Source organism: Manacus vitellinus, unplaced genomic scaffold, assembly GCF_001715985.3.
Source record: "Manacus vitellinus isolate BGI_N305 unplaced genomic scaffold, ASM171598v3 scaffold_26_pilon, whole genome shotgun sequence".
Lineage (NCBI taxonomy): Eukaryota > Metazoa > Chordata > Aves > Passeriformes > Pipridae > Manacus > Manacus vitellinus.
The window spans coordinates 2,500,679-2,513,836 of record NW_021939960.1 but is presented as its reverse complement, the minus strand read 5'-3'; positions in this window follow the sequence as shown (position 1 = coordinate 2,513,836).

Below are 13,158 nucleotides of genomic sequence, written 5' to 3'. Positions count from 1 at the left end.
TGGATGGTCTTTCAGGTCCCTTCCAACCCAAACCATTCTGTGATTCTGTGAAATATGGGTGGCTAAAACAAACATGTCTTTATTCCAGTGTCATGATACAGTCCATGGATAAATCTGGCTCATATTCTTTCTATGCAGGGATATAAAAAAATCTCTGGGAAAACTTTCAGCTTTATCAGCACAAAATCATGCACATAAGTTGTTGGACTCATACTTAGCTCTGAGAGCAAACCCCAGGATCTGCACTCACCTTCACATCAATTATAAAACTGACTGTAAGCTTATTAATATGTAAGCACAATTTAATGTAGCAGAATTTATAGGCAAACATATGCAAGTGTGCAGGTGCACACATGTACCCATGTTAAGGCTGAGTTATACAGAACCCTGGAATATAATTTCAATCAATTTTAATTTGTGTGAGGCTTGAAGAGAAGCTGACAGCTGATGGATAGATCCTGCTTTTTATCCTGCATCCGGAAGACATAAAAATAGCAGGTGAAACCACTAATGCTCCCTGCCAACATCTCAAAACTTGGAGCAATTGCCTTTCAAAATAAACCTGTGGATGATGTCCATAGTCACAGGTCCATTTCTTCAGCACAGGATTTTGGGAGAGCTTCACAGGACATCCCAGTAACCAGCATGATCTAGATGGAAATACCAGTTAGTTTAAAAACTCGTGTAAGAAATACTCCTCGATGGCTTCCTGTAGAACTAGAAAGATAATATTAAGTGAGTTTCTGTAAGTCTGGTGATATTTCATTAGAGATCTGTGTGATGGACCAGAGACAGTGCTTATTACTGTTCCAAATGACACAAACTGAGAAGGGCTGTGATTATGCTGGAAGACAGGATTAGAATTCCAAGTGATACGAGCAGGGGAAATAACCTGAAGCAAAGGATGCAGCTGAAGAAAGACAAATTCAAGGTCCTGGGTCTCAGTGAGAATAATCAATTGAGCAAAAAGAAGATATGGGAACAACTGCTGAGGAGCAGGTTCTGCAAGTCAATCAGTTGGGCACGAGGTGAGTGTGAGCCACCAGTGCTGTTCTGTGGGAAGCAACTGGAATAGGTGAAAATGACCAAATGAAAATTCCCAGACATGGGGAACAGTCCCTCTGTTCTGTGCAGTGATGCTCAATTACACTTGTTTCGGGGCACTACAGTTTGAACAGCTCAGAGTGCAAAAAAGAGGTCAGAGAGAAAGGCTGAAAAAATCTGGAGGATGGGGAAAGATGAAATTAGTTAGGGTGGCTTTGCCAAAAATCTACCATCTGAATGGTCCTTCTCACAATCATAGAATGGTCTGGGTTGGAAGGGACCTTAAAGCTCAACCAGTCCCACCTCCTACCGTGGGCAGGGATACCTTCCACTAGCCCAGGTTGCTCCAACCTGCCTTGGACACTTCCAGGGATGAGGCAGCCACAGCTTCTCTGGGCAACCTGTGCCAGGACCTTCCCACCCTCAGAAGGAAGGATTTCTTCCTAATACCCAACCTAACCCTCCTCTCTGTCAGTGTGAAGCCATTCCCCCCTGTCCTCTCACTTCAAGCCCTTGTAAATAGTCTCTCTCCATCTTTCCTGTTGGTCCCTTCAAATCCTGGAAGGCCACAATCAGATTGCCCCAAAGCTTCTCCTTTCCCTCTATTCCTGCCTCCCTCTTCTCCTCACTTTTCCACAGATCAATCTGACAGTTTGCTGCAGGAGGGCTGGAATCTATTCCCAGTGAAGAATAAGTTCACAAATTAAAAAGAGGGGAAATGGTGCTTCTGCAGCCACTCCTGAGTGTGTTTTTTGAAATGCAGAGCAAACCATTCCTCCTGGCCTGTGTGCACCACCCTTTGTTTCTGCTGGCTACGCTACTTTCCAGTTCCTCTTACCAGCTGAAGTTTGGCTCTAGAACAGGAGCTCAATATAAGAGCTGATAATTTTATGACCTGTACTAACATTTATAATCACCCACATTAAGAGGAAGACAACCTCATCTCATGCTCCTGGGTTTTACAAGGGCATTGGAGAGCAATAATCTCCCTGTCAGAGCTGTTACATTCTCATGTTGGGGTTCCCAGCAGAGCTCTGGGCACTGCCTCATGGCATCACCCACGGCAGCACTGCCCTGGCCACCCTCTCTTCCTCAGCAAACCTGCTTTTGGAAGCTTCCAGAGCATTTTTTTTGCCTATATCTCCTCATCACAACAGATGCCTTCCTCTTCTTGCCAGAATGAGCTCCAAAGACTGATGTAACAGTACAATAAGTTGTGAGGGTCTGGATTAGTATGTAGAGAAGAGTGTGTGTCGTGTTAGATAACTGTATTTTATGACCTGTACACTGAAAAAGCAGGGATGGCTACAAGTTATTTTAAGTTCTAATTTAGTCTTCCAAATGAACATGAAACTATTTTGCAATATCAATACGTTTCTTAATTTAAACAAATCTAATTATACTAAATTAAAGATTTATTTAGCTGACTTGGTAATGTTAAATGCTTAAATATTTTAGATGTCCGAGATAAACGTAATAAAATGACTCCATTTAATCTACAAATTAATCCAAAAAAATAAATTGCATTTTAATTACATTGATAATGATCAAGCTCGAGGATGATTGGCATATTCCTTCCCTAAGACAACCAAAAGGCAGGGAGAAGCAAACACTGTGGGACAGAATTGGTTTATTCCCTACACCACTGGAGGTTTTGAATTATCCTAGTGAGTTTTGTACATGCATTTCTGAATTACCCTGAGCAAAATATGGCCTTGTACCTGAAACTGGTCCAGCACATTCCCACGCTGGAGATGGCTCCAGTAACGAAAATCTGTCTTGCAAATGACTCATTGTAAAAAGACTGTGCTGAAGATGTTGAAAATCAGGATGATGCATGTGAAAATGAAGTTAATCAATATGAAGATGAGGACCAGTAGTCTATCACAGCAGAGCTGTTTGATAATAATGAAACGAGGAAAAAGGCAGTGCCAGGGAAACACGGGAAATTGCAGGAAATGTCAGTGATAATAATGAATTAGGAGCTATTTCCAGCAACAGAAAGGGACCGAGTGTGCAGACAAAGAAAGGTGTGCTAGGAAGGTGTGATCCTTGTAACAGTCCCGGATTTGGGGAAACCCAGTGATGTGAAAACACACAGAAAATAAACAGTTATTTCATCTCTGTCTGTAGTTACTGCAACTGTGCATTTAGTGCCTCTCAGGTTGGGTAATTTCTTATGCAAGTGACTGTTGGAAACAGAGAAATCAGCCCTGGGTACACAGTGGGGCTCTGCATGTGCAAATTGGCCCATTCTGTCGTGCCTTTTTGTCCCAGAACTTACCAGGAAAAGCTTTCTGCCGAAGCTGGTGGTGAGTTTGGTGTTCATCCTTGCTTTGGGTTAAAGCAGCTGTGAGCACATCAATCACCAGGCCTGGCCCAGGGGTTTGTGCCTTTACAAGGAGCTGCAGTGCTTGCTATTTACTGCTACCATAACTCCTGAACCCACAGCTGCTTTCCCAGCCCCTGCTTTCCTCTGCCTCTCTTCCAGCAGACCTTTTTGTGGCATTTCCCAGAGGTTTTGTCCCACTGGTGCTGGTTGGTAACTCTGCCTGGCCTCCGGCTTGCATATAAAGTGTCAGTTTTGACTTTATCATTATTAAATGCATGCATATTTAAGTTACTATTACTTTTGGTGTAGTAATGTTATATTATATATAATATTACAAAAGGGAACAGAGGTGAGAGACAGAGATGCCCTTGGCAGGTCCCTGCAATGGGACACCCTGGCTTTGCCATTCACCCCCCTGCATTGTCATGTGTAAAACTTCCAGTTTGCTGATTACTGGAACATGTAAAATTTAAACAACTAATAACATTTTACAAACCCATGTTTTTTCCTCAATTTGCGAGTCCATTATGGATTATATAATCTATGGCGACTGGGGACCATGACTTGAAAACCACTTTAAGAGAATGAAGGAAGAGAGTAGAGATTCGTTTCCTAAAGTTCATGCAACAGACTTGGTGCAGGAAGGAAAGTCTGGTTTTAGTACCCAAGAGGATAATCCTTAAATCTGGCTGGAGTGGAGTCAGGGAAAAAAACAAACAAGCAAAAACCCCCAAACAAACGAACCAACCAAATTAATGGACAAAAAAAGGCTCAAGGATCTGTGAGAGAAGACAGTCAGGAGCTTATTGATTGTTTTCACTTTTATGCATATGGAACATCCAGGTGCCCACATGCCCATCACAGTGTGATCCTGGGAAATGCAGCATCCTTAGGGAGCAGAGAGAGATGTGTCAGTACATAACCATAGGAGTAATTATAATTTACCCACCAACACACAGATGTCGTGTCAGGTCCTTCCTGGCCACTCCTTGTAAACAGAGAGGCACTGACTGTATCCTCAGCCTGCAGCCCTGGTTTCTCCTGCCTTTTAGAAAGGTTTGAAGGATTTCTTTAACAATTTCAAAAAGCACCAAAGTGACTTTGAAGCTCGAGTTTCATTGCCTTTCATTGATGCTTTTCAGAAGCTTTGTAGCCTCTCCTGAGTGTGATTTATGCTCATTTTAAGGTGCATTTGCAGTGCCAGAGACGTCCAAGGCAGTCATAGCTCAAAGGAGGCTCGTGCCCTAAACTCTGTCAGCTTCTACTCAGACTTAATGGTGCCTGTAAAACTGCTGACCATGAGTTCCCTTTCAGGATCCTGTGTTAGGAACCCATATATGATGATTATTCTTGCATGTAAGAGCTTCTGTAGGTTTCTATCAATGGGTCTTGTAAAAACTGGCTTGGGCTTCTTCATCTTTGTGTCTCTGAGTTTGAGAAAGTTCTTGTTCTTACAACAAAAAATGAAAAGATACTCTGCCTATGTCATTTTAATAGAGCAAATATCTCTCTATTTTGATTTCTTAAATTCCTTTTAACTGGACTGCAGAGAAACAAAACTGATTGTTTATCAAATTAGGTCTTGGAAAATGCTTTCCCCCTTGAGGTCAAAAAACAAAAAAATTCCGCTCTTGAAAGTTATTTTGGCTTCGTGCTTCTTTAAATCTTCTCCAACTTTTCCCTCCTTTGTTCTTTATCCAATACCACAAAAATGTAATAACAGCAAAAGTAGACAATACAGATTAGACAACCTGGATAATATTTAAGTAAGTGCTCAAGTATTTTCTTAGTGGGCTTAAGCACAGTGCTGTGGAGTGTATGGCATTTCCAGCCCGTTGGGATGAAAGTTGTTTTCTGAAATTGTGGGACAGTAGAGACCTTACAACAAAATAGAACTTTTTATTATGTGATTTTTGCTGTCTTCTTATAGTTAATAAAATGTCTTTTAAAATTGTTTAAAGTAATTAATGAAAAGTCCTAATAGCTCTTGTGTTTTCTAGAAAAAGGGCCATAAGTTTCTTTAAGAGAAAATTAGACATATCACTTCTGATTTAGTAAAGAAATAGTTCATGGTGTTATTGCAATGAAAGTATTTTCATACTGTTTTCAATGGGGAAATACTGATTCAGGAAAACCCAAATGTTCAGCAAGTGTGTGGATTGATCCTACTCATGAGGGACAAAGAACAACAGCTGTTTCTAAAAAAAAAAACCTCTTTTTTTTTTAAACACAATTCTAATCTCATTTTGAAACTGTCAAAAAATTGCATTTTATTTTAAATTATATTTTCCAATTGCAACTTTTACACATTAATATATTCCTTACCCTCTTACCCAGTTTTTTTGTGTGTGTATCTCTAAGGATTCTCTTTAGAACAAAGATTTGGGATTCTTTTTTCCACTGTTAAAATACAAAGCAAGAGGATGAACCTTTCAGAATTTTCCAAATTGTCCAGAAGGTGAAAACTCTTTCAGCTTTTAGAAATGTCTCTCTTGAACAACTTTCCAAACCTTATCTGTGCAAAAATCTTTAATTTAAACCATTGCAGAGTAGTCTACCTGGTTGTAAGTACTGGATTTTTGTGCAAACTCAGGTTTGTTTTCCCAGAGTGATTGCTGCTGTCAGGATTGGCACATCAAAACTGTAAAAACACAACACGAGGCTGGGGTGCATTAGCCTGGGATAAACTGGGATGAACTGCTACTTGTTTTATTTTAGGATTACATGGAAGGCTCGGTTGGAACTATATATCAGGTTTAAAGATGGTTCAAAGAAAAACTCTTCATCAGCAGAACAGTAGAAGCTGCTATCATTTTTAATTTTTATTGAGCCCTTTTAGCACCTAAGATGACCATAAGGGAAAAACAGACAAAAATATTGCCCATTGTAATAAATAATTTGACTCCAGTTTTAAGCCTGTTATTAAATGAAATTTGAGGTAATCTTCTAAGCAGAGCTTCAGGGCACCTGTGACTTTTAAATGGAACTATCTTGTTTCTAGGGAAATACATACCTTTAAAAATTAAGCTTGAGGCTAAAAGCCTCAAACAATAAATCTCCCTCCAGCTCTCTCCTCTGGGGACGTATATACTATGCAGCCTTCAAGCAGGGCACTTAGCCTATCTTTGGGTGTCTTTTCTCTGGTGTTAAACTTCTTTTACAAGGAACATCTGGGTATGTCTAGACCTTTATGAGTTTGCAGAATCCAAAATATCTCCCTTTGATACCAGCCTGACTGTGGGCTGTTTGGGTGCTTTCTGAACAGCCACTGTAGCTGTCAGGAACTCAAAATGTCAGACTATTTGTGGTGCTATGAAAATAGCTGCTTAGCCCCAAATGGATATGCAGTTTGCTCACAAAATTAGATTTTTAGCAAAGACACATGTCCAGTTTAGCATTAAGTGTCAGTTCAGTGTGGCTTGAGACTTGAAATCCCCATTTGTGGACTAGGGAAGAATTCAGAGACTCAGCATCCAGGAGTCTCTGGAAGATCCTCCCTGAAACAAATGGGTTTGTCTTCTGAGAAACATTTAAGCCCCTGGTAATGGTGCTAAACTATTGAACCATGTAGTAGCTGCTGATTAATTCAGCACTGCCCCTTCTGAGCACTTAATACAGGAATCCTGAGTAAAAATAATAGCTCTGTAATTAATGCATAAGTCCAAGGGAATGAAAATAAGGTGCCACAGGTGTCTGCGTTGGAACACATGACGTAAATTTATATCAGGAGGATAATCTGCTCATCCTCTTTGTTATAGTGTGTTCTTGCTGGTGTAGACAGACAGGTGGAGTTGCTCTTTTTGCTGCTGAATCATAAATGTTGCAACAGCTGGTGATGCTCTGCAGCCACATCCCCAGGCAGGGGAGGAACACGTGTGCTTCACTCATTCCACGTCTCTATGTTCATGCCATCCACTCCCGTGGAGATGGACCCATCCAGCTGCTCTGAGCTGACTTCTCAATTCATTCTGATTTTGGTATTTCAGTCAATACATTGATCACTCGTATGAAGATGCCACCTAAACTCTGCAATAAAATGTAAACAACAGAAAGGTACATAGAAAGCCAAAATAACTCGTTATTGCCAGTTATCTGCTCATCAAAATCCTAAGGGGGCTGTGACCTGATTGGAACTTTCCCCTAGAGCCATACAATAATTTTAGCTGTGAAAGGAAATTTTATGGCATGTAAGATTAGCCCACACTAATGCAAGGTCAAAAATAATAGAATCAATAAGCAAACTCAATACTGTTAACATTTTGAGAAAATTACTACTAGAAAACAATGTCAACAACAGATTGAAATGGGTCTCCAAAGTTGTCCTATTGATTTCCTTTCAGATTCATGACAATCTAACTCTTTTTCCTTTGCAATATGGCATCCATTTTTCATTCCTTCTTTTTTTTTTTTTTTGTTCTTTGCTTTTTACAGCCCATTTTAGCTACGAACATTTGTTAGTTTATTATTTAAAAAATACGGCAAAATTAGTATCTTCGAGTTTTTATTCTGAAATAGACAAAAGGCTCCAGTACCGTTCAGAAGTGGTTAGAGAGCCTAAGGCTATTTTCAAGTTTTAATTCTGTTAGCAATGCACCAGCACAAAGTGTGGGGAGGGAGAGGGAGGAAATTGAAAGCAAGTTTGACATTTGTTTAGAGCTGTCAAAATTAAGTGTACCAAGAACGAGAGAGAAGTCAAAAGCTTCCACGTACATTTGAGTATTGTGTTCCATATCAGTAATAGTTTACGTGAGAAACTCTATCACAAATTGGCTGTGTTGTGCCTTTGAAGTGAACAAACTCTAATTTAGCTTCAAAGTAGAGGCTGTGCAGTCTTGGTACTTCAGCAGGATGTGGCAATCGGGTGCCTTGGGTTTGTGTTTCCAGCAGGGAGCTGCTGTTCCAATTTTCCAGAGCCGTAGCTGAACTTTGTGCAACACGGAGTCATAGGATGGGTTGGGTTGGAAGGGATGTTAAAGCTCATCCAGCTCCCCCCTTGCCATGGGCAGGGACACCTTCCACCAGCCCAGGTTGCTCCAAGCCCCGTCCAACCTTGCCTTGGCACTTCCAGGGATGGGGCAGCCACAGCTTCTCTGGGCAACCTGTGCCAGGGCCTCCCCACCCTCACAGGGAAGAATTCCTTCCCAATATCTCACCTAAATTCTTCCTCTTCCAGTTTTGTCCCATTGCTCCTATATATATACACTTATATATGTGCTCAGTGATATTCCCACTCTTGTGTGGTGTTTGAAAAACAACTATTTAGTAGTGGAACACTGAGATTCTGGGACAGATGTGGCACAGTCAGAGCGTGCAGAGGAACAACAAGGAAGAGAGGGAGGGATACACCCCCTTGGTGTCAAGGAAAGGGCTGATCCATCATCTCCCTCATCACATCAAAGCAGGAGGACTGGAGAAGAGAGAATGTCCCTCCAATCCATATATGAGATGACTAGCACAGTAGAAGAAGGTAAAATCAAACATCAATATTAGTCTAGACTCTCATGTAAACCCTCTCCAAGGAATCCTCTCTGTTCAGAAAAGGACTTTACCTCCCACTTTCCTTTACCCACATAAATGCTTTCCACAGCTGAGGCTGATGTTTGTAAAGCAGAAGGATGGATTGTGTTATTCGATGATCTCATGGTCGGGGGAAAAGTCTCTGTGCAAACCACTCTTCCTGTGTTGTTTTGAAGTCTGGCTTTTGCAGGCTGTGGGTGCAGCAGAGACAGAGCTGCAAACTCCAGAGCTGGTGTTCTCACCCTTTGAAGTCCTGACATCAACGGCAGGACCTGGGATTTTAATTTAGATATATCTCAAAATAAGTTTTATTTATAGTGAATCTACTTCATCTAGTGTTACAGCTGTTTTTAAAACAGTAGTTTTAACTATGACTTAAAAATCTATTTTTAAAGCTTTTTGTCCTCTAGAAAAAAAAAAGACTGTACGAGGCTTGAGAGCAGTTTTGGCCATCTTTGGCATTCCTGTACTATTTTATTTCATATGCCCATGCATGAACAGCATTTGACCATTGTGAGCCAACACGTGCTGCTTGAGAAAAGTGAAACTCAAATATTTTTTTTTTTTTTAATATACATCTACTTAGAATTTTACTGAATCATCCTTGAAGAAAATTATGTTTAAGTAAAACATCTAATTTCTTAGGTCCAGACTAGAGATCAGAATGGGGATTTTATTTTTAACAAATATGATTCTTACACTTAAAAATGAAAACAAAATCCCTTTTGATTTCTTTCTAATGGAGATCTGTGCTATGACCTGGGTTTAGATTTCTGATTCCTCTGCACATTGTTCTCAGTCAATCTTGTTTACTTTTTACCAAAGATCTTTTGTGTTGTGGGGTTTTTTAAAGTTCCCCAATTTTTTTTCCTACTGTGTGATTCCTTTTTGCTGCCTTAATTAGGACTGTGTCTCAGACTAAACATGATTTTTAAAAATAAATGTGTGCAAGGGATAGATCTTATTACAGGGGGTTAATAATCAGACCATGCCAAAGTAAGGCTGGACATCTTGCTCCCAAATAAGGTGGTTTTGAAGACAAAGAGTGAGGAGAGATGTGAATAAAGCCTAAAGCTCAGGCTTTGACAATCAGACACCTCTGGAAAGGGGAGCTTTGAACCCCCTTGTTGAACTGCACTAGAAACAATTTCTCCTGCTTTTAGGATGAATGCTCTGTTACACACTTATCCTTAATATGATAATCTCTTCTACTAATTCTCCCCTTGGAAAGGACTGGGTTTTCTGAGTTGACACTGTGAAATCTACCTTGCAGCACTGAATCATTACATATGTGCCATATTATGCACTTGATATGACCACTGTACCCATATTTCCTGCAGTACATTTAGGTGGTTTCCTTCTGGGATTGCACCAAATCACTCTCCAAAGATCAGCTGATGTTTGTTCACAAGGGCACTGAACTGTCATCAGACATCTCTGCTTTTCCCCATCAACCATGGAGCAAGCCTGGCTTGTAACTCTGTGTGACAGTTTTGTAGGTACTGTTGTGCCTAAATTAGCTTTAACGAGTATTATATGGAATGGACTTTGTGCTTCCCCCAAGTTCAACAGCTTTGCTTATTTCTCTGGTGTCTCACAGTTCCTTTTCTCCCTCAAACATAAACCTTTCTGGCTTTCACTTGTAATATCTACACTAATTGTTTTCTGGAGCAGATGTACTCTGCAGTCCTGATGTGGCCATTGCTGTAGCAATGCCTGTGTTGGCAGCAAAAGCAAGTGCTGCATTCCTTACAAAGTGGGCTGAGAAGGGCAGGCTATCAAAAGTTCCTTTAACAGGGTGATTTCCTGCTGGCCTTATGCTGCCAGTGTTGGACAAAGATTGGCAAAAGCTCCTTAGACTGGTCCTAGACAACAAATGATGGTGGAGTTTGTGAATCTGATCAAACTTTGACAACAACCCAGAACTTATTTGAAATGCATTTCTTGTCATTGCTGGAGAGGAAAAAAAAAAATAGAAAAAAGAAAAAACAGCACTGAAGGGAGTTGTCACACAAAAGTGTGTGGTATGAACTCAGGGACCTAAAAAATCAATCATGGCAATTATTTTACTAAATTATTTTAAACTGTAGTGTGTCCAGAAGTCTTTCTGTTAAATGTCTGCTGTCACAGCAACAAGCTGTGCTGTTTCCATCTCTGACCTTTTTCATGTTAAAATGCGTGTCAGTATGTAAAACAGAAGCACTCCACACAGAAGATGACTGTGGCAGTGCTTTGCTTTGCTGCACTGAAGGTCCTGGAGATACATATTTTGCAGGAAATGAGTATAATGGGACAATTCGCCATTTAGTTAGAGGGGAAAAAAACCCACCAACAACAGGCAAAGGTTGCTTTTTTCAACATTTGTTTTGTCACGTTCATTTTCACTATGATATATTTGAGGGAACAGAATGGAAGACTTAAGTGGCACATGCAGAGAATGGATGAGTTGATGATGAAGTGTGAAATGACCATTAAAGCACTGACCGTTTATCCCTAATACTCTATTTGGAGCTGAGATCTAAGTGGAATGACTTTAGTGGTTGCAGCTGAGTACCTGGTGGACAGGAGTCCATATGTCATAGGAATCTAAATCAGCCACTGCAGTTTAACATCAATAACAGCATTGATTCTGAAGAGGTGTGGGTCAGACTAATGGCATTAAAGATGTGAAGAGCCTCAAGGAAGATCGGGGGAAACAACTGGGATGTTTTCAGAGCAGGTTACAGTATTTTGTTTTCAAATCTGCTCACATGTGAAGGTGAAGTGCTGTAACAGGTACCCTTGGATTCTCTGGAATTGGGTCCTCTGCTTTCAGGTGACAGTGAAAAGACATTGGAATGCAGCCACCTGAATTGCAGATACAACTGAAGAAATCGTGAACATCAGGTCTAATTTCCCTCCTACACTGCAGAATTTCCAGCCTCACTGTCTAGGCCAGACTAAAAGTCTCAGGGCTCCATCCTTAGCTCACTCAAGTCACTGCAGATACTTTGGGTGCAGGGGACTGGTGCCACTTCACATCAGATGCCAACTTGTATGATTTGTTTCATGTTTCATTGCTTTGGTGTGGATCTTGCTGTACCATCAGCCAAGTGCTTTTTTTTAAGGCTGAGTTTGTGAACGTTTGTAAAAGTGTTTGGTTTAGTGGGAACAGTGGTATTAGGGAAAAGGTTGGACTTGGTGATCTCAGAGTTTTTTTCCAAATTTAGTGATTCTGTGATTCTAAGTTGCTACTGAGAAATTTTTATTGGTTTTTTGTGCTCTGAGCAACCCACAGACCTTCATCAGAGCAGGTGCCTAGTCACCCTAAGCTCTGTAAAAAGTAAAGAACTATCCCTTCTGAAAGGCTTATGACCTCTGTTACAGAAGAACCTCATCTGTTGTTCATCTCAAAGGTACTGAGATGGAATTTAGAAAGTGGAGGATTGCAGCAGGGTGTGGGGAAGAAAAAGGTCTGGCTGCAAGACCCCAGTCTTGGAAGAGAAGATTTCCACTATAAAGGTTGTTTTTCCAAGGCCCCTGACACGGGGCCTTGGAAAAACAACCTTTAGTGTCAGGTGCAGGGAAGACTTTTTGAATTGAACTGAGCTGCCTTGCCAGGGCTGTGGAATTATCACTTCTGAGAAGGTTAAAATTAGTAGCAACTGCTTTGCTGGAGGGGCATTCAGCACAGAAAGCTTTGAGTCTAAGAGCCAACACCTACCCCAGAGAGACTTTCTGGCCAGGGGAGGGGAAGGTGCTCAAACCAGCCTTAGTGGGCCTTAAGGAGCAGGTCTGGGAGCTGACAGTGCCAACAGCACAGTGTTATGATGGCCAGTGCAGACTCCTGTCTGAACCAGGACTCTGAACTCCTGATGGGATAAAGGAGAGTGGGTGGGGGTGTTTTCTGAGTGTGTGGAGGAGGGTCTGGTGTGAGAGGTTCTGGGGATTTGAGGTGTGTGGGACCAAGCCAGTGTGACCCCTGCAGACTTGCCCCAGAATAGCTCAGAGATAATATAAACCACGCAGAAGTGCTGTAGTAGGGAGCCATGTCCTGGGGTTAGGAATCGTGCAGATATTGAGAAGCACAAATGCAGAACCTGAAGGATTCTGTTGCAGAGCTGTTTTCAGAATCCACGTCTGATGGCTCCACGCTGTAGGAACAATAGTCATGTGTAGAACAAATTACATGGAATAGCACAGAAATGAGTTCTATTTGGAGCTTCATTCCATTCCTCCTCCCCTTCCTTCTAAATCAGGTTGATTAGAACTGCAGGAGAGTCCCA